The sequence below is a fragment of the Salmo salar genome, chromosome ssa11 (genome assembly GCF_905237065.1).
Source record: "Salmo salar chromosome ssa11, Ssal_v3.1, whole genome shotgun sequence".
Lineage (NCBI taxonomy): Eukaryota > Metazoa > Chordata > Actinopteri > Salmoniformes > Salmonidae > Salmo > Salmo salar.
Genome location: NC_059452.1, coordinates 9922501 through 9949286, shown reverse-complemented (window position 1 = coordinate 9949286; position 26786 = coordinate 9922501). Strand labels below are relative to the sequence as shown.

General features: G+C 42.0%; 2 long non-coding RNA genes across 2 annotated transcripts in view; one reads left to right on the top strand and one right to left on the bottom strand.

Moving 5' to 3' along the window:
- Positions 1 to 9579: 9579 nt before the first annotated feature.
- On the bottom strand, positions 9580 to 10396 carry LOC106562032 (uncharacterized). Its single transcript, XR_001318959.2, has 3 exons — positions 10048 to 10396; positions 9838 to 9906; positions 9580 to 9715 (listed from the first exon to the last, which is right to left on the bottom strand). It is a non-coding gene; the product is annotated as an uncharacterized lncRNA (long non-coding RNA).
- Positions 10397 to 21464: 11068 nt separating this feature from the next.
- Positions 21465 to 26786, top strand: part of LOC123725131 (uncharacterized) — a 17013-nt gene continuing 11691 nt past the window's right edge. The window contains exon 1 of the long non-coding RNA XR_006757500.1: positions 21465 to 21816. This is a non-coding gene — a long non-coding RNA (uncharacterized lncRNA). The remainder of the gene's footprint in view (positions 21817 to 26786) is intronic.

Sequence of the window (26786 nt, the reverse complement as noted above, 5' to 3'; positions counted from 1 at the left end):
ATACCGTATCCATAGAGAGCATGTTCTTGAATCCAATCGTTTTCAGACCAGTCGCCCTTCTCGGGCCGGGGAGATTCTGCGCGGTGCGCTTGTGCCACAGTTCTGTGGAGTCTTGAAGGACTGTGATGCGCCATAAATGCTAGATTATGTAGCGATTGGCTGGGCATTTCTAATTCCCCATCTTCCAGACAGGGTCTCTTCCTCGCAAGATATCCCGCACACTCCACGTTCTGTAAGTTCTCTTTACCAGGATAGATCAAACGTCTTGCATGTAGACCCCGGGTATGTCTTAAGGATAGAAGCGCCCAGCGACGTAATTGTTCACGATGTTGGAAAATATTGTCCAGCTGTTTCATCATGGCCAGGAATATATGATAATCACTCCACTTAAAGCTAAAGACAGGCACAAAATAGTTGACATCCATGCAGGCTTTGGAAAATACATACGAACTAACCGATTTTGTAGCATTTCAACTATTGAATTGGGCACATGGTAAAATTGTTACTTTGGACTATACGCCACTGAAGAGATTCTTATGGCTTTCAAATCATCTTGCCCGCACACTTGATCTTCCAGCGCATACCCAGGCAGCGTTGTCCCACTCAGGGAGTGTTCGATCTGGCATAGCCCGAGCCGTATCTTAAGCCATTCTCTCATACTCAGCTCAGGAGAAAAACTCCCGGGTTTTGTTTGATAAAGGGGGCTGTGGCCGCTGTCTGTGAAAATCTTCACAGTTGAATCCTCCGGTTGGAAAATGTAACCCATATGTGCATCACTCATATCCAGCTCTCCATTAAAAAACATTCAGGGGCATCACACAGAATGTCCTCAGTGTTTTTGTCATTGTGTTCTTGACACGAGGCACAAAGCACACCTACAATTGGCCTAGGAGGCATGTTTAATTTGTTGTTTAGTGTTCTGGGTTTATTTTAATTTCTTTAGTGGTTTATCGAGGTCGCTTGTGGTGTTCAGCTCGTATTTATAATGCGGCTGCCCCCAATAATCCCAGACATTCATGTTTCATAGACAACAGCCCTAAGGTCACAACAGGTGGGGCTATACTCTTTGAAATGTTCAAACACATCCCCCAGTTCAACGAGGTCCCTACACATCAATCATCATGACAGCTTCAAAGGAACAGATGCACTATCTGGTTAAATAAACACTTACTAAGGCGTGAGAACTTCCTGTCAGGATGTCCTGCAGGATGCCCATGTATGGGGATACACACCGGACCATAAAGTAGGGTCATAAATCACACGTTTGACGTGTGCCGTCTACTGTATTCTCTCTACTGTGGCCCCGTCCGACGATACACCCTCAGTAGCGCCTTACGGTCAGATGCCAAGCAGTTGCCATACCAGGAGGTGATGCAACCGGTCAGGATGCTCTTGATGGTGCAGTGGTATAACTGAGGATCTGGGGACCCATGTTTTCGGTTTCCTGAGGCGGAAAAAGTGTTATCGTGCCCTCTTCACAACTATGTTGGTGTGTGTTTTGACTATGATAGTTCATTGGTGATGTGGACACCAAGGAACTTGAAAAACTCAACTTCTCCACTTCAGGCCTGTCCATGTTAATGGGGTCCTGTTCCGCCCTCCTTTTCCTGAAGTCCACGATCAGCTCCTTTTGTCTTGCTCACGTTGAGGGAGAGGTTGTTGTCCTGGCACCACACTGCCAGGTCTCTTACCTCCTCCCTATAGGCTGTCTCATCATTGTCGGTGATCATGCCTACCACTGTTGTTTCGTCAGCAAACTTAATGGCGTTGGAGTTGTGCTTTTCCATACAGTTGTGGGTGAATAGGGAGTACAGGAGGGGACTAAGCACACACCCGAGTGGCCCCAGTGTTGAGGATCTGCGTGGCAGATGTGTTGCTGCCTACCCTTACCAACTGGGAGCTGACCGTCAGGAAGTCCAGGATCCAGTTGCAGAGAGTGGTGTTTAGTATCAGGGTCCTTTGCTTAGTGATCAGCTTTGTTGGCACTATGGTGTTGAACGCTGAGCTGTAGTCAATGAACAGCATTCTCAGAGGTGATCCTTCTGTCCAGGTGTGAAACGGCAGTGTGGAATGCAATAGAGATGGCATCATCTGTGGATCTGTTGGGGCAATATGCCAATTGGAGTGGGTCTAGGGTTTCCAGCGTGATGGCGTTGATGTGAGCCATGACCAGCCTTTCAAAGCACTTCATGGGGCGCTAATCATTTAGGCAGGTTACCTTTGCTTTCTTGGGCACAGGGACTATGGTGGTCTGTTTGAAACATGTAGGTATTACAGACTCGGTCAGGGAGAGGTTGAAAATGTCAGTGAAGACACTTGCCTGGTAATCAGTCTGGCCCCGCAGCTTTGGGAATGTTGACCTGTTTAAAGGTCTTCTGCACACTGGCTATGGAGAGCATGAATACACATTCGTCCGGAACAGCTTCATGCTCGCTTCAGTGTTGCTTTGCTCGAAGTGAGCATAAGAGGCATTTAGCTCATCTGGTAGGCTCTAGTCACTGGGCAGCACATGGCTGGGTTTCCCTTTGTAGTCATGAATATTTTCCAAGCCCTGCCACATCCAACAAGCATCAGAGCTGGTGTAGTAGGATTCAATCTTAGCCCTGTATTGACGCTTCAGAACAAGTCTCTGAATTTCCTTGAGCGGTGCAGCCAGAACCATGACTTGAACCCAATCGAACATCTCTGGAGAGAACTGAAAATAGCTGCGCAGCAACACTCTCCATCGAACTTGACAGAGCTTGAGAGGATCTACAGGGAAGAAACTCCGCAAATACAGGTGTGCCAAGCTTGTAGCGTCAGACCCAAGGCTGTAATCGCTGCCAAAGGCACTTCAAAGTACTGAGTAAAGGGCCTGAATACCTATGTAAATTTAATCAAATTTTGATTTAATAAATTGGAAATCATTTGTAAATGTCACACCCTGATCTGTTTCACCTTTCTTGTGATCGTCTCCACCCCCTCCAGGTGTTGCTTATTATCCCTAGTGTGTATATATATTTATCCGTCTGTGCCAGTCCGTCTTGTATGCTTTAAGGAAACCAACGTTTTTCCCCTTACTCCTGCTTAGATTCTTTTGCTAGTCCTCCCATTTTAATTATTATTATTTTTTTTTACCCTTGCCTGTTTTCTCGACTCCATACCAGCCTGCCTGACCATTCTGCCTGCCTGCCACTGTACTGGTTGACCTTTTGTCTGTCCACAACCATTCTCTTGCCTAGCCCTTTTGGATTGTTTAATAAATATCCAGACTCAAACCATCTGCATCTCGCCTTGTGCCCATAAACATTTTAGTCATTTAGCAGACGCTCTTATCCAGAGTGACTTACAATAGTGAATACATACATTTCATGCATTCTTTTATTTATTTTGTACTGGCCCCGTGGGAATCGAACCCACAACCCTGGCGTTGCACACACCCGTTTTTGTTTTGACATTGTTCGCTATTGTGTGTAGATAAAACCAATGTGATCAATTGTAGAAGGCTGTAATGTAACAAACATGTCAAGGGGTCTGATTACTTTCTGAAGCACTGTAAATATTGATAAGTCACCTTGTACCAAACATTTTTTAAACCATAGTTAAATTCAGAAGTGGTAAGTTGAGACTAATACAGTCAGGATAGTATAACTTATCCCATCATACCCAAGACATTTAGCACAGTCTTCAAATACATTAGATTGACTCTTGATTAATGACTTTACACCATTATGGTAATTAATGCTTTTTAATGTCACGGATGGTAAACAAACTGTGTCCAAATTCCTTTTTCATCAATATAATGGTTAATGTTCTCTGTAGAAGTTGCAGAAAGGAAAATACCTTTTGTAGCCATGTAGGCTTCCTGCCAATTATCACTCCAAAAATACATAGGTTGTTTTTTTAAATTCCAAATTAAACTAGCATGTGCATTTCTAAAGAACCTAGAGGTAAATTTCAGTCAGACAACTGAAAACGAAACCAACAAAACATAAGTTCACTGAAATCCACTATCATTTGCTTATGCCAGCTCAACCATAACCCATCTACACAGTTCAGTATTGCAATGACATTATCGGTGTACTGTTACGTTAATTACATTTTACTATAATAAAATAAATTACCTACAAGTAAAGTATCTAATTTACAAAAGTACTGAGTAAAAATGGTCAGTCATGGCGGGTCAGTAACGGAGGCGGAGTGGTCAGGTGGGCAGGCTCAGGCAGAATGTTCAGGTGGGCAGGCAAGGGTCAAAACCAGGAGGGCGAGAAAAAGACTTGAAAAAGCAGGAGCTGAGACAAAATGCTGGTTGACCTGACAAACAAGACAAACTAGCAACAGAACACAGGTATAAATACACAGGGGCTAATGGGGAAGATGGGTGACGGTGTGGAGACCAATAACAAAAACAGGTGAAAGATCAGTGTGTGATGATACTATCTTGATTTCTGTTTCCAAGTAAAAATTAAAGCAGGAAGCACCAGTGACTGTCTATAAAGGTGGGCAGGCTAAAAAAAAAAGTGGTCAGATGAAGCAAATGCTAAACTACAGGACTGTTTTACTAGCATAGACTGGAATATGTTCCAGGACTTGCGATGGCATTGAGAGTACACCACATCAGTCACTGGCTTTCTCAATAAGTGCATCGAGGACGTCGTCTCCACAGTGACTGTACATACCCCAACCAGAAGCCATGTATTACAGGAAACATTTGCACTCAGCTAAAGGGTAGAGCTGCTTCTTTCAAGGAGCGGGAGTCTAACCCGGAAGCTTATAAGCAATCCCGCTATGCCCTCCGACGAACCATCAAACAGGCAAAGCGTCGATACAGGACTAAGATCGAATCATTCTACACCAGTTCCAACACTGATGTGGCAGGGCTGGCAAACTATTACAGACTACAAAAGGGAAGCACAGCTGAGAGCTGCCCAGTGACAAGCTAAATAACTTATGCTCGTGTAGAGGCAAGTAACACTGAAACACGCATGAGAGTATCAGCTGTTCCGGACAATTGTGTGATCACGCTCTGCAGTCGATGTGAGTAAGATTTTTAAACAGGTCAACATTCACAAGGCCGCAGGGCCAGACAGATTACCAGGACATTTACGCCGAGCATGCACTTACCAACTGGCAAGTGTCTTCACTGACATTTACAACCTCTTCCTGTCCCAGACTATAATATCAACATTGTTTCAAGCAGACCACCATAGTCCCTGTGCCCAAGAACACCAAGGTAACCTGTCTAAATGACTACCAACCATAGCACTCACGTCTGTAGCCATGGAATGCTTTGAAAGGCTGGTCATGGCTCACATCAACACCATTATCCCAGAAACCCTACACCCAGTCCAATTTACATACCACCCCAACAGATCCAATCTCTATTGCACTCCACACTGCCCTTTCACACCTGGACAAATGGAGCACCTATGTGAGAATGCTATTCATTGACAACATTTCAGCGTTCAACAAAATTGTTCCATCGAAGCTCATCACTAAGCTAAGGACCCTGGGACTAAACACCTCCCTCTGGAACTGGATCCTGGACTTCTTGATGGGCTGCCCCAGCTGGTAAGGATAGGTAACACATCCGCCACGCTTATCCTCAACACAGGGGCCCCTCAGGGGTGCGTGCTCAGTCCCCTTTTGTACTCTTCACTCATGCCTGCACGGCCAGGCACGACCCCAACACCATCATTAAGTTTGCTGATGACAACAGTGGTAGGCCTGATCACCGACAACGATGAGACAGCCTATAGGGAGGAGGTCAGAGACCTGAAAGGATGACCGAGCATGCCCCCATTCTCATCGATGGGGCTGTAGTGGAACAGGTTGAGTGCTTCAAGTTTCTTGGTGTCCATGTCGCCAACAACTAACATGGTCCAAACACACCAAGACAGTTGTGAAGAGGGCGTGACAACCTAGTCCCCCTCAGGAGACTGAAAAGATTTAGCATGAGTCCTCAGATCCTCAAAAGGATATACAGGTGCATTATCGAGAGCATCCTGACAGGTTGCATCACTGCCTGGTACGGCAACTGCTCGACCTAACTAACTTTTAAATCACCCTGGCTTTATAAATCTATACATCTACAGAAATAAGACCATTCCTGCTTCTATTGGCTGTTTGAGTGTTTAATAGCTTACTGATTCCATGAGCATCAAGCCTCATGCAACAGCAAAATGAATTAAACAGTGTGCTTAAGCATCAGACAAGCTCATTGCATATGTAGTGGGTTTCTTCAAACAGAGCATGTCTGTCTACATGGAAAAATAAATTTAAACCAATCGATTGGTGGAAAGAACAGGAAGACTAAGTCGACCAAGATTTTTTCCTGTTGGGGACAGCCCTAAAATATACCATCTACTGTAGTTGTAAATCTTTTACACCTCTGGACATTATATCAATTTGACACAGTATTATGTGAATGTGTAAAATTATTCTCACCCAGTTTCCCCCCCCCCGTCATCTGTTGCACAGGAACTGCAGTTGAGTTTCCTGTCAAGTTCTGAAAGAAAACATGTCAGCTATATCACAATGCCTTAGGATGATATACTATATACAGTTATTGCCTATACATGGTCACCCTTACAATTTTCTTAAATAATTATTAATTTCTTATAAAAGATGAAAAGAATGTTTTGGTGATTTGAGACGTTCAGTCGGGCTTTGTGTCTTTCAGCAGTGGGGCCTTTCTACGTTTACCAACAACCAAATTAATAATTAAAAGAAAATGACAACCTCCCTACAATCTAACATTGGAGAGGTTATAGGCTCCTGAGGAATTATAATGTAGTCGGTCAGCTACTTTGACATCCATGTAGGCTAAAACTACAACAAAATGTTGCCAAACTCACATAAACAGGTAAAACAATAGTGCTATCGAACACTATTAATGTGGGGCCAGGACAATGTAGCAACAGTAAATGAGATAAGGCAGCAGTGACTTGGACTTCGCTGCAGCACCTTATTTCCCCATCACACGGTAATGACACAAGGAGCAGTGTATGATGTAGACTAGGCTACAAGTCTTCAGCTTTACATTGTCAGATTGCAAAAAAAGTGAGATCCTGGACAAAGGTGAGATTGTCTCTTTGGCCACCACCGATGTTAACATGCATTGGGACAGTTGGGTCAATTAGTGCCTTCTCCCTCTACATCAACTCTGGCAATCTACGTAGTACATAAAGGACAGACAATGGGATAAATATGTCTACCGTCTAGAGGGCCATTGGGAAATATAGGATCATGGGAAAGCAGGCCTCCAACTGCCTTGTCATGTTAACAATAGTAATCATTTGAGTCATTGGGATAATCTTACACTTTGGAAAACCTTTGTGGCTTGGCTGTAATCATGAAAACGTCAGTGTGCTGCCTTGAAGCTCCACTGATTTGATGATATTACACCATTTCATTTAGGGTTTGTCACATCGCAACCAAGTTCCCTATTGACCTGGGTCATATTCATTAGTGGACACCATAGGACATTGGTTAGCAACAGAAAAAAAAGGGGTTCTTGAACACATACACATGGGTCCCTTCCTGTTTCAGACCATTTTCTAAGGTGCGCACATGACAGGTGTGAAATGTATACTAAGTTGTTATGCTAATCTAATCCTTTCAATGGAATGCCTTTGGCTAAACCCTCAAAGATCTCATGTGAACATTGGGTGCATTTGCTTTTGACCCAGTTTTGAGTGGCCTACCATTAAAGGCTACCCACAGATTTTTAACATAACAGATTTGCCTACTGAATTATCCTGGGAACTAATTAGCATATGAACTCACCAGCACTACAGAAACTCCACAATTGTAGCCGCCGCTTTGCGGTATTGTTGTCGCCTGGCAGGGAACATTGCTGAACACAGTTTCTGTCCCAGTTCTGCGGGTTTGTCCCTCAAACCAGTATCTGTTTGTGGAGGAAAATATTAATTGTTTCGCCGTAAGCCATGACATTCTCTCCTCACTGTTAGATTTCCAACAACATTCATACATCTGCATAACACATGAATGGCTGCTCATGATTGAAAACAGCATGCCTGAACAGAAATCAATCATGCTAAATAATTCTCTCCATAGCATACAACATTCATAACATGAACACATAGGCTAATTGGGTCAATATGCAAGCGACCATAAATGTAAAAGTAGTCTCAACATTGACAGGTCAACATAACTTGTATGCCGGATATTGGAGAAATGGTCAAACAATATTTTTGCCTTACCATACAATAGATGTACTCAGTGGTGGAAAAGTACTGGGGTGGAGAAATCACAATTAGCTAAGTAACATAGTTAATTTAGATGTCTTATCTGCAGAATATGCTTATATGATTGAACTGTTGAACTCATCATTAGAATGTCTCCTTTCCAACTCTGGTGTTGGCAGCTGCACTGCCTCCCTCATATGGGCCTCAGTCACCTGGGGCCCAGAGAGGGGAGAAGTCAGGCTCGTCTTTCACATGTCCCCGTTGCTATGCAGAATATCAGCAAGGAATATGGCCAAGGAGGTAAGAAGGAAACATTGTTTACATATGTGAACTGTTTTTATTGCAAACAATGTGAAGGGATGGCGTGAGTAATGGGGAACCAATCACTTGTCTCCACAGTGCGTGCGTCAGTCACCTCCTCCCAGGGGGAAGAGTTTTCACCTTGAACTAGGGGAGAGAAAACAAATTAACATCAAATGTCCTACGTTCTTAGTACAGAACAAAACAAGTTATTGGTATTTGGAGCATAAGGTCTGGCACAGGATGTGTGTCATCTGAGGTTGCACCTATCCTGACATCGCTTCTGGGTTATATACTAACTCCACTCAGTGGGTTCTCACTATATCGACCTTGTGTGGGTATCCCTTGTCGATAGGTTATTTGAATAAAGAGTTACACTACCATTCAAAAGTTTGGGGTGACTTAGAAAAGTGCTTCTGTCCATTAAAATAACATCAAATTGTTCAGAAACAGTGTAGACATTGTTAATGTGGTAAATTAGTTTTGTTGCTGGAAAAGCAGATTATGGAATATCTACATAGGCGTACATAGTGCCATTAGCAGAAAACCCATTTGTAATTATGTTAGCACAGCTGAAAACTGTTGTCGTGATTAAAGAAGCTTTAGACTAGTTGAGTACCTGGAGCGTCAGCATTTGTGGGTTAGATTACAGGCTCAAAATGGCAAGAAACAAAGACCTTTCTTCTGAAACTCATCAGGCCATTCTTGTTCTGAGAAATGAATGCTATCAATGTGAGAAAATGCCTAAACTGAAGATCCAACACTACTCCCTTCACAGAAAAGCGCAAACTGCCTCTAACCAGAATAGAAAGAGTGGGAGGCCCTGGTGCACAACTGAGCAAGAGGACAAGTACATTAGTGACTCTAGTTTGAGAAAGACCCCTCACAAGTCCTCAACTGGCAGCTTCATTAAATAGTACCCGCAAAACACCAGTCTCAACGTCAACAGTGAAGAGGCGACTCATTTCTGTCCTGCTAAGCATTGAAAATGTAACGAGTACTTTCGGTGTCAGGAAAATGTATGGAGTAAAAGTGACATCTTTAGGAATGTAGTTTAAGTAAAACTGGTCCAAAAATAATAATTTAAAGTACAGACACCCCAAAAAACTACTTAAGTATTTTTACACCACTGGATTGACCATACCTGATGTGCTTCCAGGTTCTCACTCATATGGCTCTCCGCGTTAAGGGAACCAGTAGGGTCCAGGACAATGGCAGAGTGGGTCCTGCAATTGACAAACGCAAGCGGTAATTCCAAGCCAGTATATCAAAATTGCCTCAAACATAACATGTTCAAGAATAGTACAGTCCAATATCTCACTAAAATGGTCAATCTTGTGCAGCATACCAAGTGTATCCAGTGGTAGTTTCCCACGTTGCAAACTCCAATCCAGCAACTGTCCTGCTCCAGACTGGTCTACAGGAATAGGAGTGAAGATACATTTATACGGTGTGGCAGGCAATCTTTTGTCAGGAAGGTGGCAGCTCTCCCTACATTGACCCCTCTAGCCTCTTATTTTGAACCATGATAAAAACAACTCTGCGGACATGCCTTTACCTTTGACAAGGTGCTCTTGCGCATCGCCACCTTATCCCCATGCAGGATAATCCCTGCCACAAAGTGATCCACAATAAAAACATCCCCCTCCACTTGAAGGTTAATCCTCTTCAGTTGGAAGTAGAAGTCAATTACCTAAAGCAGAATGGCACAGGGTTGGTCAAAGTAGACATGATGCCCAGGCAACAACTCTAATTGTACTTTAAACCAACTGTATGCATGGACATTTCATACAACTCAACCATAACATGTGGGGGACCTTAACATAACTCCCCACTAAGCCACTCATTGGGCTTCAACGTAAGGAAGTCATGGAGGTGCAGGATGGCAAAGGATCCCTCCGACAAAATTGCGGTTGCCCTGTCCACTCCATCTGACGACATTACCCACACTTGCTTCACCTATACAAACAGATTTTGGACATCAAAAATAGGGTCCAAACTGCCTGATTGTACAGATGTGATCAACATGCAGTATGAAAACATGCAGAATGTAACCAAAAGTCACATTCCACTTACTCTATTCTCCAATTTGTCATCCCTTATGGGGTGTTTGTACAGACAGGTCACCCTATTGAATAAATGGTGACAGTTCAGTTTGACAGATCTGCATTTTGTGTTCACAGATGTACATAAAACCCATGAGGACCACATGGCTTAGTAAAACGGTCACCATTTTAACATACCCAAATAAGACGTCACTAAATAGCAACACATAAGACCAACCTGTTGATGAACGGTCATTTGTTCTCCCTGGTGTTTGGCTCCCGTCTGGACATGCTCCTTGGTGGCACACTTATAGCCAGATGCTTTGTCCTCAGCTTTATTGGCATAGGACTGTACACACTTCCGCCAATGGCCAGTACAGTTGCCGGACACACCTATGGGCACTGTCAGATGCAGAGCACGTCTCCATTGGCAACAGTAACGACATGCTGCTTGTCTGAGAAGCCCTGGTAGAGGAACGATTTGGTGCTTGGCACCAGGAGGATTCGTCCTTTTGCCAAAATCATCCTGGCTAAGGCCTCCGCCATGACAACCTCTTCCTGGTGCCACAGGACTGGATGCCTTCAGCAAGAGACATGTCTTCCTCTGACATGTGGTAGGGGAAACTGGTGGTGGGCATTCACCTGGAAAATTGCACATGGCGCTCTGGGGTCAGGTGGAAATTCCCTAGGTTACAGTAGCCCTGCAGCGCCTCCCTCAAGGCATTGGTAAAGTAGATAAACCAATTTATCTACTCTGACCTTCCAACCAATGCCTTGAGGACAGCATTGAAGCTCTGAGCAGTTGGTAATTCCATCTGACTGGATGCCCAAGCTGTTGAGCACACATTGTGCATCCTTGTCCATGGCGTCAGAGCGACTGATGGAAATAAGCCTTCGAAATCAGGGCTCCAGTTGAGGCACACTCGTGTGCATTCGTAGTCACTCCTTGATTTCGTGGCCAAGAGCTCTTTGATGGCCTGCTGGTAATCGGCCACACCTTCGGCACCCTCTGACCCCATCTTCTGCTTCACATTGTTCGAGATGTGGTTCCAGCAATTGACAATCCTGGCTTGCAGCAGCACAGACTGGATTTCTCCCTTCATGGTCTGTGCAGAAGATTGAAGTTGATAGTTGGGGAAGGAATTAAAGGATGGTGCGAAAGAACTGTTTGTGGTTTTCCATGTGCCGGGTGGTGCGAATGAGGAATGCCAGGGGAAGGACAGGTGCCTCTTGAAATGCTACATGACGGAAAACAAGGGGTGAAACAAATTGCAGAGGTCAAACGTGGTGTCATAGTGAAAAATGTGTGCACCTTGGTGTTTGCTTTTAATAACGGTCTTGGCCTCTTCAACCACTTCTGGTGCTGCCACAACCAGAAGGGTTGCGGGTCGAGTCTCCGTATGGGTGACAAATCCGGGGAGAAAGTCCGTCCCGGTCCAAAACAGTGACGTTCCTTGCTCGACGAATTGTGTTCTTCACTTGTGCCAAGTTGCGAGGTTGGTAAACTGGCATGAATGATGCATTTGGGGGTGGTGGTGGGTTATTGGTCATGTCCGAGTATACTTTGCCAGGTGTTTGTCTTTCGCCGGGACATTTCATCTTTGAGGTAGCTGATCGGATGAAATCGCTTGCTGCTGTTGGCTGTTGCCGTGGGGGACATTGGAGTGTGCCTCCTCACTAAAGTAGTGAATTATCACAGAAGAATCAGGCTGGTGAAGCAACTCACTCCCTTTTTTGGAGCTCTGGTGCTTCCTTTCCTGCATAGTACCGCACCCTTAGTTTTGGTAAACGGTGAGCAAGGCTGTGGGATCCCTTCTGAATCCATCTTTTTTGGTCAGCCTTACAGTCCTCACATGAGGAACTACCTGCAAACAGAAAAATGTCTCCAGGCTTGGGTTGGAGTGGTGGAAGGTGGGATACCTTAGCGGGATCAACCGTTTCAATCATTTCAGCTGCTTGTGCTGGTGTTAAAGGCAGCGCCGTGTGGTGTATACGTGCTGGGGTAGTGATTGGGGGACCTGGGGTAGTGTTGGGGAAATCTGGGAGACGGAGTGGGGTTGTGCATTGGCCATCCTTCCCTTACTCCACACGTCGTAGAGTTGACGGCGATAGCTGAGGGTGTTAGACCTTTCCAGTTCAATGACCATCACAGAAAATAATACATTTTCCTGATGTTAGCTCGCTGCTGTAACTTCCTCTGGTGAGAGGCCTAGCCTTTCAACAACTGAGGCAATGTCATCAAAAGTTACTTTCTCTTTGGCATTCTGACAAGGAAAATTCCATTGTTATAAGTATTGAGATTACACTTAGGACAAGTTAACTATATGGAATGTTATGGAACAATATCCCCAAGTGCTTCAAGTAGTTTACCAAGCCAGACTGGGGTACACTCAGAATGAAATTGAGACCTGTTACATAAGTTGCATAATTTTGAATTAAAATCTGCATGCAGAATTTGTCATTGAAGGTAAAGGAAATGGATTTAAAGTGATTTCTATTCTTTGAAAAAAATGTAAACACATCTCCCTGTGGTCAATGATCATTTCTAAATACATGACTTGCCAAATCATGTCTAAGCAATGATTACTTCCAGGGAGGACGGAATTACGCCATCATTCATAACCAGTGGGCTGCAGGTATAAGCAGTAGCTAGGGGGCCACCTACCATTATTAGGATTCATTTTTTTAAGAATTCAGTCACTTGCTATTGTATTACAATAGTAAAATACACAAGGTGAAATTGAAATTTGGTTATGAATCAGCAGTTGGTTATCAAATAAGTTTGTCACATACACAGTAATACCTACCAAAATGTTTGTTTCTAGCTCCCACAATGCAGTAATACCTAACAACAGAAAACACAATCTTAAAAATGTATATAATAGATATCAGAACAAGTTCTGTAAGACACCGAGTCACATGTGAGCTACAAGAATGTAGATTGGTAAGTTAGTCTAGCCAGTTCTAAACTTCTAGTAATAATGGCCCAATACCGATTTTGTTAAGTCACTCACTCAGATATGGTTAACAAACATAAGTCTAGGCAAAATGTGTAGAATTGCAGGAAATTCCCTGTAATACTGCTCCATGGCAAAATGAGTCTAATTGCATGAAATGTATTCTAAATGTCTATTTCTCTCCACCGTCAGGGGGGGCTAAAATGTTTTGCCAGCGAGGTGGGGGGCACCCCAACAAAATCTCAGTTAGGGCCCCCAAAAGGCATGTTAAGATCCAAATGAACATCAGAACATGGACAGAGGGGGACCTGGGACTTCATCCACAAATCATCCGAGTAATTGCTGATCTAGGATGTGTATGCGTCTAATCTTATTCTTGTTGTAAACTGCAAAACTGATCCGAGGGGAACACTTCTACTCTGAGACACTTGATACGTAAGGCCCCAGGTTAGATTGAATGTTGACACTTGGCCCATATAGGTATCAAACTTCATGCTAATGAATTTACCTGGAGTAGGAGTGATGAGTTATTGCTGACAGAGGCTCAAGTGTTACCACTGTACGATACATCTGTGGAATGGTACAGACAGTATACAGGTCAAAAGTCTATTATATGCAAAAACATGATTGGGTTGTCGAGCTGACAATAGTGTCTCAATCAATCTTACCATATATCCCTCCTTTCTTCCTCTGAAGGTAATCACTGATTATAAATAACTAGAAGGGTTAAACCCATGTAGCGGAGCCCTTGGTTTGACCTGCCCAATCCGGTCTACGCAGTGATTGCTTCATTGAGGGAGGAAGGAGTTGCACAGTCATTAGTACCAAACATCTCAGTTCTCCCAAAGTGCACCCATTAAATTCTCGGCATTTAGAGGAAATATGGTGCACACTCATTTTAGCCCATGCCAATCTAATGCTCTTACATTTATGGCGAATAGTGAATAATATGTGCGCTTTTCGGGAGAAGGGAGTGTTTGTCATTAAAGTGACTTGAAATCATGATCATCATTAGACATTTCTTAAAGATATCTGAACAAATGTAAAAATATTTATAGGCCACTCAAAACAAATTAAGACTAGAAATGAAATGCTTCACCCCAGAAACATTGGTCTACATGAACAAATATAGCGATGTGCAGAAAATACTTGCTATTTGAGTTGTCATTGATTGGCATTTCCCCTCATCCCAAATCACATGTCATGTGTACATTGTGTAGAACATTTCAATTTAACTGCATAATAGGCCAGCCAACATGGGACAAGTGCTGGGGAAACATGCTAGATCAAATAGTGAAATACCAAAAAAGTTTGGCAGGAATGCCATCCAGAACAGAAATTTAAGGCCATGTGCAAGGGGTCAAAGGTCACAATGGGGCAGAATGGGAGGCATCACCAATAGCCAGAGACTTGATGCATTATTAGTATACAGTTATGCTTAAAGACCGGCACATGCACAGAAAAGACCCGGTTCATTTTTCACCCGTTACATGGAATCTCTACCCCAAACTGTCAGATATAGTTTTAGTAGTTCATGAAGGTCTTTGGACAGGAAAATTGTGGTTAGATAATGGCACACTTTCAACAAAATGGATAAATGGCTTTTTTGTATAAAAGCTAAAAGTTTAATCATTTCTGGTAGGGTCTACTACATCATAGAATGGTCCTTAGTGGTGCTGCAGACCACCAAGGTAGCAGAAAACCCACTGCCAACATTTCCATAACTGTAAAGGCTAAAAACTATTAGGGTAATGCATGCATGTTTGTCTGATAATGCAATCAGTCATTCTGGTCAATTACAGGGTATTTCACCTGCATGTGTTACTAGTGCCATGCTGGGCCTAAAGATACAATTGGACCGTTGACCCTTTGATCATTCTGAATTCCGGATGACCTCCACCCATATGGTGTTCGTCACCCTCTCATTTCATATTGCATGGATGACTGACTGCAACAACGCTTTTCAAACACTTTGTCAACAGTGGGTGATCTAATATCAATTCAAACACAGGAATAGTCATAGCATTAGTGGCACGTTACACTTGGATAGCAGGAGGGGTTAAGTCAGGCGCAAGAGACTGAGGTCCGTGAAACACGTTTTAATATATCGTCAAAAAATGTCGCAACAAGGCAGGGCGCACACGCACAAGTAGGAGAACAGCTCTTAATACAGCGGAACGGGACGCAGCCCGGCAACCCTAATGTCTAAGAATGCACAGCGTAGAGAAGCTAAACAATACCCCTACTTTCTCAAAAGGAATGACAAAATTAATCCCGCACAAATCCCCAAACGAAAAAGGCAAACTAAATACCCCACTAATTACCTAATACAGAACAGGTGCAGACCTAGAAAGACATAACCAAAAGGACACAGAAACATAGATCGGTAGCAGCTAGTAGGCCGGCGACGACGACCGCCGAGCACCGCCCGACCGGGGAGAGGCGCCAACTTCTGTAGACGTTGTGACAATTAGAGCCATTCTATTTCAATTCCTCTTGTGCCTCAAGGCCCCCCCAATAACATCCTTTACCACAGGATTTTCAAATTCAAGAAATGTAATTTAAGGGACATAACACGAAATATAATTTGGTGAAACGTTTTCATTAAACTACTTTTGAAACGTGAAGATAAGTCTTACATTTTAGATTGGAGGGTCAAGTCCTTTGACTTCAATTAGATGGTTGATGTGAAAGAGCTGGCTGATGGCTTTGAAGGAGTCTGGTTGAGGCACATTGGGACATGACAATGGCATGTGTATGTTAAAAATAATCTTTATATGAATTTTGGCATGTCCTGTATAAAATGTGATGCTATAACAAATAAACCTTACCCGTCACAACTGTGTCAATGAGTTGGAGGCACGTTCCAGACGATGTTTAAGGCGAATCGAGACTGATTTAGATTAACCTTGATTTAAAAATAACTACTTAATATTATTTGTAGCTCGGTAATTCAGTCACAACTCACCCTTCGATCACAGTCTTGATGCTCTGGAACACGGCAAAGGAGTCAATCTATGATTTCAAGCAGTTATAACGAGCACCTATACTACAGACACCTGTGTAGCATTGACTACACTTCAACTTGCACCAATGTGTGGTCAATTAGACATTAACGACCAGAAATGACAAGACACCTTGTAAATACTTGACTTAACCCTTGTGTAGTCTTAACATTCTGTTTACTCCCCTTGTCCCAAGGGTAAAAAATGACTCACTTCACTAAACCCTGAAAATAAAGCAGCTTAATAAAGCAGCCAAATCTATTATGCATGAAGAAACAACCTGTCATTCATCACAAACTTTGTGAATATCTGGGTTTTCCAGAAAGACTGCATTTAGTCAGTGGACACCACTCATTTTTATTACAACACACCTGTCATAATTGTTTTCTTTACTAAAGTAGAGGTTTATTATTATTATTATTATTGCTAAAGGTACTGCATAGGTATAAACATGTTTTTTTTCTTCAAGAGATAGCACTTGTATAGCGTAACAAAGTAGCAGAAATGTGCAGAAAGTAGTTTTGAAATAATTCTATTGAAGGGAAACAATAACAGTCTTTGGGCAACATAGTGATATGAAAGTCCATGGAGAATAAGAGCACCAGCTGCCCACTGCACTGAGGCTAGGAAACACTGTCACTACCGATAAATCCACAATAATTGAGAATTTTAATAAGCATTTTTCTACGGATGGCCAGGCTTTCCACCTGGCTACCCCTACCCTGGTCAACAGCCCTGCACTCCCCACAGCAACTTGCCCAAACCTCCCCTACTTCTCCTTCACCCAAATCCAGATAGCTGATGTTCGGAAAGAGCTGCAAAATCTGGACCCCTACAAATCAACAGGGCTAGACAATCTGGACCCTCTCTTTCTAAAATGATCTGCCGAAATTGTTGCAACCCCTATTACTAGCCTGTTCAACCTCTCTTTCGTATAGTCTGAGATTCCCAAAGATTGGAAAGCTGCCGCGGTCGTCCCCCTCTTCAAAGGGGGAGACACTCTAGACCCAAACTGCTACAGACCTATATCTATTCTACCCTGCCTTTCTAAGGTCCCTTGAAAGCCAAGTTAACAAACAGATCACCGACCACTTCGAATCTCACCGTACCTTCTCCGCTATGCAATCTGGTTTCAGAGCTGGTCATGGGTGCACCTCAGCCACGCTCAAGGTCCTAAACGATATCATAACCGCCATCGATAAGAGACATTACTATGTAGCCGTATTCATCGACCTGGCTAAGACTTTCGACTCTGTCAGTCACAACATTCTTATTGGCAGCCTCAACAGCCTTGGTTTCTCAAATGATTCCCTCGCTTGGTTCACCAACTACTTACATGCTGCCATCCTGCCCTGGTTGGTGACAAGGACCAAGTTATTTTGGTGTTCTTTGAAAAAAATGTATCTCTTTCACCTTGGGGGATTTCTTCTTCATCTGAAGATGATGCATTGTACTCTGGGTTGTATTATTCCACATCGTCTTCTTCATATACCTCTTCCTCTTCTAAATCATTGATCCTCCTGGACAATTGAAAAAAGCATATCTACGACATGTTGGGGACTGAAACGTGAACTCATGGCTTCAGCAAAGAGAGAACTGGGGGGGACTGTCATCTGCGGCACCTTTATAGCCTCTGACTGCATTCCCCACTAGTAAAGAATGAATGGTTTTATTTCATATCAATAGATTTAGTTTATTTTGCCTGAAATTGTTTTTATTTTGTCTGTGACTCGTGTGGGGTCATGGAGGGGAGATGCTGCACATGCACAAGAAAGTTTTAGTTTTGTCTGAGTTAAATCAGTAGCACACATAATCTACATTTCTCATTGTGTGTGTGTGTGAGAGAGAGAGAGAGAGAGAGAGAGAGAGAGAGAGAGAGAGAGAGAGAGAGAGAGAGAGAGAGAGAGAGAGAGAGAGAGAGAGAGAGAGAGAGAGAGAGAGAGAGAGAGAGAGAGAGAGAGAGAGAGAGAGCTTTTGTGGTTTTTGTGATGTGTAAATGATTGTATAAATGCTGTGTGAAAAATGACCATAAGACAATCTTTGTACCCTGGTGGTGTACATTTTTCATGGAAATATTAACAAAGGCGATGTTTCACTTTTTCTAATGTTGGAGTCACTCTGGGAAAAGTAATCAAATATAAAGTTGAAAAAAACATGATTTAGGGGGTTTTCTCTGCTGTTAAACATAGTGGTGGGTCATTTTTTACTTAAGACAACACAAGGGTTAAGAGGCAGGGTTGGGGTGAATTCCATTTCACTCATCAATTCAGGAAGTACAATGAAATTCCAATTGCTAACATCTTCAATGCTTTCAATAAGGATTTTTTTTTTTAATAGGAATTGGAGTTTCGTTTACTTTCTGAATTGAGCGGAATTAAAATGGTATTGAACCCAACCTGTCAGGAATACAACCCTTGTCTGCAAAAGCCAACTTTTACCTTGGGACATGCTTTGTAGACCATTCAAAGGCATTCCGATACCTGGTCCCCATGAAAAAACTCACATGTTATGATAGCTTAGAAACAGTAGTAGGCAAATGAAGGGAAAAAGGTACAATAATAAGATGATGATATAACATTTCTAGCGTCTAGTTGCTGGTAATTACAAACGCGTACATTTCAAATTTCGTCCCCCATTCCTAAACACATCCATCCTATAGTGTTGGTTTTGAAGGTTCATAGTCTATGCTCGTAGTCATCAGAAGAAGATTGAGGAACGGTTGATAGATCCAAGAAGTACAAGCCCCCAGACCATTCTCCATCCTCTGAAATGTTGTCTTTCGTGTGTGCATTTTCAAGTAGCCCTTAACATTTTGACTCTGTCTGTCCGGTAGAGTAGTGGTTATGGTGGTTAATCCCCAAAGGAGATTTTGAGAGTTCAAATCCCAGAGGAGCAGTTAATAGGGCAACTTTTTTCTTGTTGCCTTTGTGGGCCTGAAAGAGCAAACAAGAGGTATGTCGGGGGACAGGGGTTAGTTCCCATCAAATAGCAAGAATGAAGTGACACCTTGTTTCAAATGTCCTTTCAATAGAGTTGTGATAACATATTATGCTGTGGAGTAACAATACAACCATTCTCTGCAAAAGCCTACTTTTACCTGGGGGCATGCTTTGTAGACCATTCAAAGGTGTTCCTAATCTTGGTCCCCCTGAAGAAACCCACATGTTAAGATAGTTTAGAAATAGTTGTGGTAGTGGTTATGGTGGTGAATTCCCAAAGGAGAGGTTGTGAGTTAAAATCCTTGCAAGAGCATGCCAACTTGCTTTTGTTGCCTTGACAGAACAATGTTGAGGTGGGGTTCCGGAAGGACATTAGACAGCAAGGGAAATTGGATTATAAAATGTTAGGTGACAGCAACTGGTGTTGAGTAGGAGTGCGGATCTACAATCAAACCCACCCCGTCCATATAATCTTATTCCAGAGACAACTGATTCAGTATGATCTAGGCAAAGCTGATCGTAGAACAGTACTCCTCTGTACGCATTTATGAAATGTCTCAGGCTAAGAATGCTGAACTGGAATCAGTCCCCCCGTCAAAGTAATGTTATTCATTCTACTCAGAAATGCTAAACAGATCCTAGTTCAACACTCCTACTTCAAGCCACCAAGTGAATGTTGGGTCTTGGGTGCTAAATGTCTTGAACTGTGGTTGAAAAAGTACCCAATTGTCATACTTGAGTAAAAGTAAAGATACGTTAATAGAAAATGACTCAAGTAAAAGTGAGTCACTCAGTAAAATACTCAGTAAACGTCATTGCTAAAATATACTTAAATATCAGTGGTAAAAGTATAAATTATTTGAATTATAAATTATTATTCTCTTGTTTTTTTATTTAAGAAATAGCCATGGGAACACTCCAACAGTCAGACATAATTTACAAACGAAGCATGCGTTTCGTGAGTCCGCTAGATCAGAGGCAGTATGGATGACTAGGAATGTTCTCTTGATAAGTGTGTGATTTGGACCATTTTCCAGTCTGGCTAAGCATTCGAAATGCAACAAGTACTTTTGGGTGCCAGGGAAACTGTATGGAGTAAAAAACACATTTTCTTTAGAAATGTAGTGAAGTAAAATTAAAAGTTGTAAAGAAACAGAAAGAGTAAAAGTACAGATTTAAAAAAAAAAAACATATATAAACGGAATGTAGTGGAGTACATTAAATACATTTTTGTTAAGTAATTTACACCAGTGGACTTGAAAGGAACACCTCAATTACCTCGACTAACCGGTGCCCCCACACATTGACTCTGTACCCGTTCCCCATGTATATAGCCTCGCTATTTTTATTTTACTGCTGCTCTTTAGTTATTTGTTAATTTTATTTCTTATTTTTTTACTTAACACATTTTTCTTAACTAAATTGTTGGTTAAGGGCTTGTAAGTCAGCATTTCACTATAAGGTCTACACATGTCGTATTCGGCGCATGTGACAAATACAATTTGATTTGTTACACATGAAAACATGTTGTGAACCTGGTGTGACATTACTGAAACTGTGCTGACACCTAGTGGACATCAAATGGAACTACACCACAACACACACACACACACACACACACACACACACACTATAACCTTAAAACAAATGGGATGCTTTAAATACGTTGCTCTCTTTTATTAGACACTAATATATATGTCCAATAAACAGACTTTCAAAAGTCGGAATGTAAAGCACAAACCACTGGAAAGTTCTTCAAAAGCAGCTGTAGTGAATCAAGCATCTTGAGGTTACCTGAAATAGGTCAAAGCATATATTTTAAATGTTCTAATTTTTTAAACCTTTATTTAACTAGGCAAGTTGAACTCAATAACATCGACACAGACACAAGTTACCTGCTATATTTGGGAAACAGGATTAACACAGGGAGAACTTGGCAAAAATGCAATGTATGTTTCCATAGTACGAGTAGGCTGGTATATAGAGTATCATCGGTAACAATTGTGTACAAGCCACCTAGTTAATAAAATACTGGGGCTGGCGGTCATTAGTTACATTTCAACCATAGCGATTCCCTAATTGAGGCGCAACAGAGTTCACCGGCTAATGCCGGAAATAATAACTAAACCAACGAACGACAAATATATACGACTTTGTATGCGTTGTTTGTTGGCAACCTTGATATTTACGTAGTTTTTGGAACGGATTCCTGTTGGAAAGTTGTACGAAGACGCAAAGCGTTTGATGAGGTGAAGGCTCGACTCAAGAGAATGAAGATGGACGACGCACTGCTGTAGCCGGACACATTGAAGATTATGGTCGACGGATCGCCTAAAAAATTACACGCCCGAAGAGGCTGCTGTGTTTATTGACTCTCTCAGGTAAATAACTGTAAACTGCTCCTCCGCAGCATTGGATCACTTTTTTATTTGAATCTGATCGTGAAGCAGTGGTGAGTTCTCACGTGCTCCTGTTCAGTAATATTCGTATCTTTTATTATTTTTCTTGCTAGAGTAACTGCCGCTATAGCTCAGACTGAGATATGTGTGAACCTATATTGGTGCCCAGGCTTGGTTTTAGGTGGAAGAGCCTCAATCTTCTTCTATTCTTCTAAAGGATGAGGTTATAGAGTGGCTATGCGGACTTAAGAGTCTACATTGGAAAGTTGAAATCCCCTGCATGTTAGTTAGTGGGAAAAACCCTTTTAGGTCTTTACATGTTTAGTTTTCGGGTTTAGTATAGTTCCGGTTCAGGGTTCATATCGTTTGTTTATGCTCGGTGAGATTGAAGAGAGTTGAACACATGGGAAAAGGTACCACACCATTTTTACAGTAGGATTCAGTCTGGATATTGGTTGGGTTAAGTGCAATGGCAGGTAACAGACTGCGTGTATGTACATGGAACATTAGCGGGAGCCATAACCCCATTAAAAGGAAGAAGGTACTGTCTTTTAAAAAAATATATATATATTGATATTGCATGTTGCAAGAAACTCATTTGGATGATAAGGAGCATCTGAAATTGCAACAAGGGGGTTTGGTCAAGTGTGTTTCCTCATCATTTACATCCAGAAGTAGAGGTGTAGCAATTATTGTGCAAAAAGAACCTACCAAAAACCTACCAAAAAGAACCTGAATTGTGTGAAAGATAAATTTGGTCGTTATGTTATAAATAATGGTACTTTACAAGGGCAGAACATTTCCATAATGAATATCTACTTCCCGTCTGCCCAACCCCCTGACTTCCTCACTAAGGTATTTATAGACTTCTCAGAATTAAACTCAGACACTGCAGTGGTTGGAGGAGATTTTAATTGTTTGTTGAACCCCCTTATTGAAAAGTTTCCCAGCGGTATAGCTTCACTCTCTCCTCAAGCTAAGTCACTTAAAGCTATTTGTGATGATCTGGGGTATTCTGATGTTTGGAGAACCTTTCATCCCTCCAACAGAGAGTTAACTTTTTTCTCTGCACCTCATGGATGTCAGACTAGAATAGATTACTTTTTTATGCCCAGGATGTCTTTGCAGTCTGTTTTATCCACTAGGATAGGAAGCATAATCATATCTGATCATGCGGAGGTGATCCTGGACATAAAACTCAATGGGGCATCCAATCTATCAAGACATTGGATGTTGAATACAACCATTCTTAAAGACCATACATTTACATCATATTTTATTACAGAGTTTAAAGCATTTTTCTCTATTAACTCTCAATCAACAGATAACCCCTCACTCCTTTGGGAAACCTGTAAAGCGTACAACAGGGGTTTGATTTTGTCATACACAGCCACTAAGGCAGAAAAAGCGTGAAAAGCAAAAAACATTAGAGTGAATTAGGAACTAAAGAGAAGGACTACATTAAATCTTCCACTCCTGCCCTATTAAAGGAAATATCAGTCCTTAGATCCACGTTGGACTCTCTCCTAACACAGGACACTGAAAAGAAAATTAGATTTGTCAGGCAAAAGCTATATGAACATGGCGATAATCCAGGAAAGTACTCGTTGTACCCAGCTAAAAAGAGATGACTCACAGTCAATTGCTACTATTACTGATTCTGATGGCAATCATTTATATGAAAATAAATTGATAAATGACTCATTTAAGAAATTTTATGCAAATCTTTATGCCTCAGAACTGACAAATGACGCACCCAAATTAATGAAGGACTTCTTTTCTAAGATTGAGCTCCCTACTATCTCCGAAGAACAGAGGTCTCTCCTTAATGCCCCTATTACAGAGGAAGAGAGAATTTTTGCAATTAAGAATCTGCAAAATGGTAGGGCCCCAGGACCGGACGGGTTTTGTAGTGAGTTCTATAAGGAGTTCCATGGCCTGATCCTTGAGCCATTGCGTGATATGTTTAAACACTCATTTTCAAATGACCAGCTCCCTCAAACGCTGAGAGAAGCCAACATATCACTTATTCTCAAAAAGGGAAAATACCCAGAGTCTTGTTCCTCGTACAGACCCATTTCCCTTCTGAATGTGGATAGAAAATTGCTTTCTAAAATTCTAGCCACAAGATTAGAGGACTCACTGCCACTAATTGCGAAAGTAGACCAAACTGGCTTCATTAAGGGCCGTAGGTCATGTAACAATGTCAGGCGGCTTCTTAATGTAATTCAAGCCTACCAACGAAGTGCTATGGATGGTCTTGTGCTCTCCCTAGATGCTGAGAAAGCATTTGATTGTGTGGAGTGGTCTTACCTATTCTTTGCTCTAACTAAATTTGGTCTAGGGGACAACTTTATAAAATGGGTGAAAGTTTTATATGATGATCCTCAGGCTGCTGTCCTTACTATTGGGCTAAGGTCAAATATCTTCTCTATACACAGAGGTACCAGACAGGGCTGTCTTTTGTCCCCTCTCCTATTTGCACTCGCTATGGAACCACTGGCCGAGGCCATCAGGGTAACACCTGCTATACAGGGGCTGCTCATTGGTGATGTTCACCATAAATAAGCTTGTATGCTGATGATGTCCTGATATTCATCTCTAGTCCCGAGACTTCAATCACATCTCTTGTTAATATTATTGAGTTATTCAGTGAATTCTCAGGCTACAAGATTAACCTAACTAAATCAGAGGCTATGCCACTTGGTAACCTTCACCCTGTACCTAATACTTCTCCCCCTTCCCTTTTAAATGGTCTCCCTCAGGTTTTACGTATCTGGGTATATCTGTAACTCCTAAATTCCAGCAAATGTACAGAGCCAATTTTGTTCCCTTGTTTGATACAATAAGACAGGATCTGGAGCGCTGGAACTCTCTTCCGATTTCATGGTTGGGTAGAATATCCCTCTTGAAAATTTTACCTAGACTACTTTACCCAATCCAAATGATCCCAGTATCACTCTCCAATAAGGTAATAAAGGATGCAAATGGATGGTTAAGTTCCTTTATATGGAGTAAACGCAAGCCAAGACTTAAGATGGCAATATTGCAGCTGCCAAGTTCTATGGGCGGCTTGGATCTGCCCAATATCAGGTTCTATCAGTGGTGTGCCCACCTATGTTATATTTCAGACTGGATCACAAATGATGACTCCTCTATTTGGTTAGACATTGAGACTTCTCTTTCAAAATACCCCTTACAGGATCTTTTATTTTTCACAAGTTTCAAGTCAGTAAAAGATCACTGCAATAATCCCATTACGCTTAACACACTCAAAGTATGGAGGTCAGTTCAACGTTTTTTGGGAAGGTCCAAACTAACCTCTGCTCTTACTCCAATTCTTAACAACCCAGATTTTGGTCCAGGGTTGCTGGATGCTCGCTTTAACTTTTGGCTTAATAAGGGCATACGCAGACTAAATTATTTATTTGCTGACAAGATTTTGTCATTTGAGCAGATGGTTGAGAATTACCGACTCACAAAGCAGGACTTTTTCCGCTTCCTACAAGTAAGACATTATATTTTGAAGAGCACCACCTTAATTGGCAACCCTGATGTGTCTGTCATTGAAATAATGCTTTTTTTCCCACAAAGGAAAATGTCTGTAAGTCTGTTTTATGATGCTGTAAAGTCCTTTTCTGCTGTCGACACACAGAGGGTGAAACAAGTGTGAGGGAGAGAATTATCTGTTACTATTGACGAAGAGATGTGGGAGGACATTTGGAGATATGCAAAAACAATATCTATATGTAATCGTACTAGAGCAATCCAGTTTGCATATAACCCTGAATCGCAGACATGCTTTTAGCCCCTCTTCCTCTTCTCCTCAGTGTCTCAAATGTAAAACTGATACAGGCACCCTAACACATTGTTTATGGTCATGTACCAAAATACAAAGATACTGGTCTGGTGTTCTGGAGGAATTGAAAAGATCCTAGGGGTTGATCTAGAATTGGACCCAGTTTCTTTACTGTAAGGTCTCCCTAGTAGGCATGTTACTTCTGTGGGTAAGAGGAGGCTTTACAACATCCTTACCTTCGCAGCGAGAAAAAAAAAACTCTTACAGTGGATTAGTGATAAGGTTCCTTCTATTAAAGATTGGCATAAGATACTATTTGAATGGGTGCCACTGGAATATCTGACATGGACATTGCATTCTAAAATAGATCAGTTCTACAAAATATGGGAACCTTATCTAAATGATCTAGAACCTGAGGTATCAGCTATTATATGCTGCTAGGATTCTCTTAGAATGGTGGTGATCTATGTATTTCAGAATTACACTACGTTCCATGGTTTAAACTGGTTTAAACTGAGCTTTTTTTGTTTAATTTCTGTTTGTATGTTTGTTTAAAATGTATGTATTGAGAGACGCAATGATGGGGATGGGGTGAGAAAAGCGCCTGTTGTCTATTCCATTTGCACAACAGCATGTGAAATTTATTGTCAATCAGTGTTGCTTCCTAAGTGGACAGTTTGATTTCACAGAAGTGTGATTGACTTGGAGTTACATTGTGTTGTTTAAGTGTTCCCTTTATTTTTTTATAGGACTATTTCTCTCTATACGATTTGTATTTCATATACCTTTGACTATTGGATGTTCTTATAGGCACTTTAGTATTACCAGTGTAACAGTATAGCTTCCGTCCCTCTCCTCGCTCCTACCTGGCCTCGAACCAGGAACACATCGACAACAGCCACCCTCGAAGCAGCGTTACCCATGTAGAGCAAGGGGAACAACTACTCCAAGTCTCAGAGTGAGTGACGTTTGAAACGCTATTAGCGTGCACCCGGCTAACTAGCTAGCCATTTCACATCGGTTACACCAGCCGAATCTTGGGAGTTGATAGGCTTGAAGTCATAAACAGCGCAATGCATTGCGAAGGGCTGCTAGCAAACGCGCAAAAGTGCTGTTTGAATGAACGCTTACGAGCCTGCTCTGCCTACCACCG